Source organism: Scylla paramamosain, chromosome 1, assembly GCF_035594125.1.
Source record: "Scylla paramamosain isolate STU-SP2022 chromosome 1, ASM3559412v1, whole genome shotgun sequence".
Classification (NCBI taxonomy): domain Eukaryota; kingdom Metazoa; phylum Arthropoda; class Malacostraca; order Decapoda; family Portunidae; genus Scylla; species Scylla paramamosain.
The window spans coordinates 12,126,110-12,131,621 of NC_087151.1; the positions used below are offsets into that span (position 1 = coordinate 12,126,110).

The 5,512-nt window shown below is 44.2% G+C and overlaps 1 long non-coding RNA gene across 3 annotated transcripts; it reads left to right on the forward strand.

Annotated features, from left to right (window-relative positions):
* The first annotated feature begins 587 nt into the window (after positions 1-587).
* LOC135093889 (uncharacterized) lies at positions 588-2,595 on the forward strand. Of its 3 annotated transcripts, XR_010263730.1 has the most exons (4): positions 588-878; positions 1,801-2,007; positions 2,176-2,464; positions 2,543-2,595. It is a non-coding gene; the product is annotated as an uncharacterized LOC135093889 (long non-coding RNA). The 3 variants fall into 3 exon arrangements; XR_010263853.1 differs by lacking the exon at positions 2,176-2,464 and having other exon boundaries at positions 671-878; XR_010263597.1 differs by having other exon boundaries at positions 679-878; positions 2,176-2,595.
* The last annotated feature ends 2,917 nt before the right edge of the window (positions 2,596-5,512 follow it).

The window sequence follows — 5,512 nt, forward strand, 5'->3', positions numbered from 1 at the left end:
TTCCATCTTCAAGGCCCGCCGTGTTGACTGTAAGTAGTGGTAGGTAGGTAGCACTAGAGGTAGTGGTGAGGCCTGCCTGGGTGGAGGCTATCTGCCCTAATTGCATGACGTATTCTTCACTTTCAATCATCGTCGGATTTTCTTTTATACGTTAGTGGACTAAGAAAGGCATACATACGATGCATTTTAATGTTAAAGGTATAAAGTTACAATAATCGTTAAGTTAATAGATGCATGAGTACTTATAACAACCTAGTGATAGTTAACTGACGAGGCGTGAGGTTCGCTGCTCTGACCTGAATGATACTCGAGACATCAAATTACGAAAAGTATTATCACTGTTTAGATTAGATGGGATGATCTGAGAGGAACATATCGGGGCTTTAAATTAATTAAGAACCTCGAGATATGGTGACGAGCAAGCACTTTGAAGCATGGTGGGGCAGTTTGAGGGGATAGTTGAGCGGTCAGATGGAGCCACAGGTAGTGGGTGTAAGAAGCGAGTCGCTGGTCACGTAAGCATGTGCCAGTTTCCGAAAGCGTTAAAGCATGTTATATGACCTTCCTGTCCTTAATTCTCGTCATTCCACTCATCGTTTTGGACACAGACGCATATTAGTATAAACAAACTTCACTCGCTCATGTACCTTGATGAAAAACGAGTGCATATGAGTCACTAATGTGTTAGCCAATATATTAGCTAAGGATTCGAAGAAAAGCCGAGGTAATGATGCAAGGGAGGCGACAGGAGGGTCAGAGTTTAGGTGGAAGTAGCAGCGTGCAGAAGGTCCTGGTGTTGCTCTGCGGTGTAGCTCACCTCGCGCGAATAGACCTGCTGGAGACGATAGTGTGGTGAAAGTAGCGGTGGTTTCTAGGATGTCTGTTGTTATTTCTATAGTGTATTGTAGTGCTAATGGTGATGGTGTGCTGGGCATGGTGTTCAGGAGGATTTGGTGCGGTGGTGTGGAAAAATATGGCGTAGAGAGAGATGGTGTGCTAAAGTGATGGTGTATGGGAGAACATGGTGTGATGGCGGTGGCGACTGAGAGGATGTGGTGATTGTGTGGTGATGGCGTTGGTGATTGGAAGGATATGGTGTTGCTGGCGATTGTGCGGTAATGGCAGCGATGGTTGTTGCGGCAATAGCGGTGGTGATTGGAAGGGTATGGTGTTGGTGGCGACTGTACAATGATGGTGGCGATGATTGGGAGGGCATATGGTAATGGTGGCGTTGCGATGGTGTCCAGTACAAGTGGTAGTGATGGGGAGGGTAAGGTGTTGATAGAAAGAGTATGCTAAAAGTGATGGTATTTTGGAGGGTATGGTATTGACGGCGATTATGCGGTGATAGCGGTGGTGATAGAGCATAGTGCTGGTGTCGATTTTGCGGTAATGATTGTGTGGCGATGGCATTGGTGATCAGGAGGGTATTGTGATGGTGGTGATGTTAAAAACCATGGTGTATGGAAGGGTACGGTGCGGATAGCAGTGGAATAATGTAAACGAGAGAATATTGGGCTGGTGGCGATTGTGTGTTGGTGATCGGGAGGGCATGATGTTGATGGTAATGTGGAGATGGCGTACTGGAGGTGATTTTATTTGAGAGAATAAGATGCTGGTGTCTTAGTGATAGTATTACATAGAACCATTTGGTGTTTTGGGGCAAGTTTGGTGTTTGTGGTGACTGCGGTGCATGAGGTGGTGATCGGGATGGTAAGGTGCTGGCGGCAATATGGTGTGCTGAAGGCGGTGTTTATGGCATTGGTGTATGCGGCACTGTTACGATACTTTCACGTGCAGGAAGTGCCTGGTATGATACGGTTATGTGCGGGAAATGCCCTGTGTGATACGGATACATGCAGGAAGTCAGTGTGATGCGGTTACATGCGAGAAGACGTGATGAAAGTGGCGGCGTGGTTAGTGTGTGCTAGTGTCCCAGTCCCTCGACACCACAGAAAAGTGTCGAAGTGTTACTTACGGTGGTGCACTCATCGCTGCGATGGAATGGTAAGTAATGTCCCCCTTTTAAGTAAATTGTGATATTTGTGTTTGGCTTGATTTACATAGTTGTAATGCAGGGATAAGATACGATTAGGTGTGGAGTGATTATGAAGTGACAATATGGCGTATAAGTAATCTTTTTAAGTGTGTTATATTGACATAGTATTTTTCCAGGTGAGTACAAAAATACAGCTCTTCAACACTTCGTGGGACATCGCGGGAGCACCTCGTCGGAAAAGATAAGGAAGAACGCTGTTTCCTAGGCCGATAGGATGATAGGATGCTAGGGTTCCAATCCACATTTCCTTCCAGGAAACAACTAACAGGCTTAGCCACATTTCCTTCCAGGAACAACTAATTGAGCATACATTTTTCAGAGTAATGTCCTTTAAAGTACCACAGTGCCAATGAGGTGGAAAATGATTGCAGTGTGGGGGTGGCGGTGGCCGTGGAGGTATTTAAGGTAAGCAGTTATTTCTCTCCTTTTAATATGCTGTTGGGACTTTTGTACCACATAATGACGGATATTTATCTTTTACAGCACAGGGAATTGCATGAACATTACCAAGATTACTTAAAACCAAGGCAGCATTTGTGCAAGCTCAAGAAGGGGAAAAAATATCCATGGCAGTATTAAAACGGAGTTCAGTAAACCACACAGCCCTGGAATGATGGTAGCCACAGTTAAAGGTTTGTAATTTTTTTTTTAATATAGTCTTGTTGGACGTTGATCCTTATGCTTGCAGGACACTAACCCTTCTCTTGCAGGACACTTAACGCTTCTTCTCTTGCAGGACACTAACATTTCTTCTCTTGCAGGACACTTGCAGGACACTAACGCTTCTTCTCTTGCAGGACACTAGGTTATCCTTTTTCTCTTGCAAGACACTAACCTTTCCTCTCTTGCAAGACATTTTAACCTTTTCCTCTCTTGCAAGACATTAACCCTTCTTCTCATGCAAGCCAACAACTCTCCTCTTGCAAGGCAGTAATCCTTCCTCTCTTGCAGGATGCTAATCCTTCTTCTCTTGCAGGATGCTAATCCTTCTTCTCTTGCAGGATGCTAATCCTTCTTCTCTTGCAGGATGCTAATCCTTCTTCTCTTGCAGGATGCTAATCCTTCCTCTCTTGCAGGATGCTAATCCTTCCTCTCTTGCAGGATGCTAATCCTTCCTCTCTTGCAGGATGCTAATCCTTCCTCTCTTGCAGGATGCTAATCCTTCCTCTCTTGCAGGATGCTAATCCTTCCTCTCTTGCAGGATGCTAATCCTTCCTCTCTTGCAGGATGCTAATCCTTCCTCTCTTGCAGGATGTTTATCCTTCCTCTCTTCCAGGATGTTTATCCTTCCTCTCTTGCAGGATGTTTATCCTTCCTCTCTTGCAGGATGTTTATCCTTCCTTCCTCTCTTGCAGGATGTTTATCCTTCCTTCCTCTCTTGCAGGATGTTTATCCTTTTGCAGGATGTTGATCCTTCCTCTCCTGCAGGATGTTGATCCTTCCTCTCCCGCAGGATGTTGATCCTTCCTCTTCTTGCAGGATGTTGATCCTCTCTTGCAGGATGCTAAGCCTCTTCTCTTGTAGGAAATTAATCCTCTTATCTTGCAGAATGCTAACTTTCTCTTAGAGGATACTAACCTTATTCTCATGCAGGATGCTAATCCTCTTCTCTTGCAGGATCTCTAGCAGGATGCTAACCTTATTATTCTCTTTCAGAATGCTAATCCTCTTCTCTTGCAGGATGCTAACCTTATTCTCTTGCAGAATGCTAATCCTCTTCTCATGCAGGATGCTAACCTTATTCTCTTGCAGAATGCTAATCCTCTTCTCTTGCAGAATGCTAATCCTCTTCTCTTGCAGGATGCTAACCTTATTCTCTTGCAGGATGCTAATCCTCTTCTCTAGCAGGATGCTAATCCTCTTCTCTAGCAGGATGCTAACCTTATTCTCTTGCAGGATGCTAATCCTCTTCTCTTGCAGAATACTAATCCTCTTCTCATGCAGGATGCTAACCTTATTTCTCTTGCAGAATGCTAATCCTCTTCTCTTGCAGGATGCTAACCTTATTCTCTTGCAGGATGCTAATCCTCTTCTCTTGCAGAATACTAATCCTCTTCTCATGCAGGATGCTAATCCTCTTCTCTTGCAGGATGCTAACCTTATTCTCTTGCAGGATGCTAATCCTCTTCTCTTGCAGAATGCTAATCCTCTTCTCATGCAGGATGCTAACCTTATTCTCTTGCAGAATGCTAATCCTCTTCTCTTGCAGAATGCTAATCCTCTTCTCTTGCAGAATGCTAATCCTCTTCTCATGCAGGATGCTAACCTTATTCTCTTGCAGAATGCTAATCCTCTTCTCTTGCAGAATGCTAATCCTCTTCTCTTGCAGAATGCTAATCCTCTTCTCTTGCAGAATGCTAATCGTCTTCTCTTGCAGGATGCTAACTTTATTCTCTTGCAGGATGCTAACCTTATTCTCTTGCAGGATGCTAACCTTATTCTCTTGCAGGATGCTAATCCTCTTCTTTAGCAGGATGTTAACCTTATTGTCTTGCAGGATGCTAATCCTCTTCTCTTGCAGGATGCTAAACTTATTCTCTAGCAGGATGCTAATCCTCTTCTCTTGCATCTCTTCTCTTGCAGGATGCTAACTTTATTCTCTTGCAGGATGCTAACCTTATTCTCTTGCAGGATGCTAATCCTCTTCTCTAACAGGATGCTAACCTTAGTCTTGCAGGATGCTAATCCTCTTCTCTTGTAGGATGCTAATCCTCTTCTCTTGCAGGATGCTAACCTTATTCTCTTGCAGGATGCTAATCTTCTTGCAGGATGCTAATCCTCTTCTTGCAGGATGCTAATCCTCTTGCAGGATGCTAATCCTCTTCTCTTGCAGGATGCCAATCCTCTTGCAGGATGCCAATCCTCTTGCAGGATGCCAATCCTCTTGCAGGATGCTAATCCTCTTGCAGGATGCTAATCCTCTTCTCTAGCAGGATGCTAATCATCATCTCTTGCAGGATGCTAATCCTCGCTAATCATCATCTCTTGCAGGATGCTAATCCTCTTCTCTTGCAGGATGCTAATCCTCTTCTCTTGCAGGATGCTAATCCTCTTCTCTTGTAGGATGCTAATCCTCTTCTCTTGCAGGATGCTAATCCTCTTCTCTTGCAGGATGCTAATCCTCTTCTCTTGCAGGATGCTAACCTTCTTCTCTTGCAGGATGCTAAACCTCTTCTCTTGCAGGATGCTAAACCTCTTCTCTTGCAGGATGCTAAACCTCTTCTCTTGCAGGATGCTAAACCTCTTCTCTTGCAGGATGCTAAACCTCTTCTCTTGCAGGATGCTAAACCTCTTCTCTTGCAGGATGCTAATCCTCTCTTGCAGGAAGCTAACCCTTGCTCTCAAAACTAAGCTTTCTCTTTCTCTTATGGGGATGTCTTGCAGCGTATCAAAACTAAACTCTCTCTTGCTTGATAACAAAACATTAGAATTAACTTTTGCTTAATATCAGAA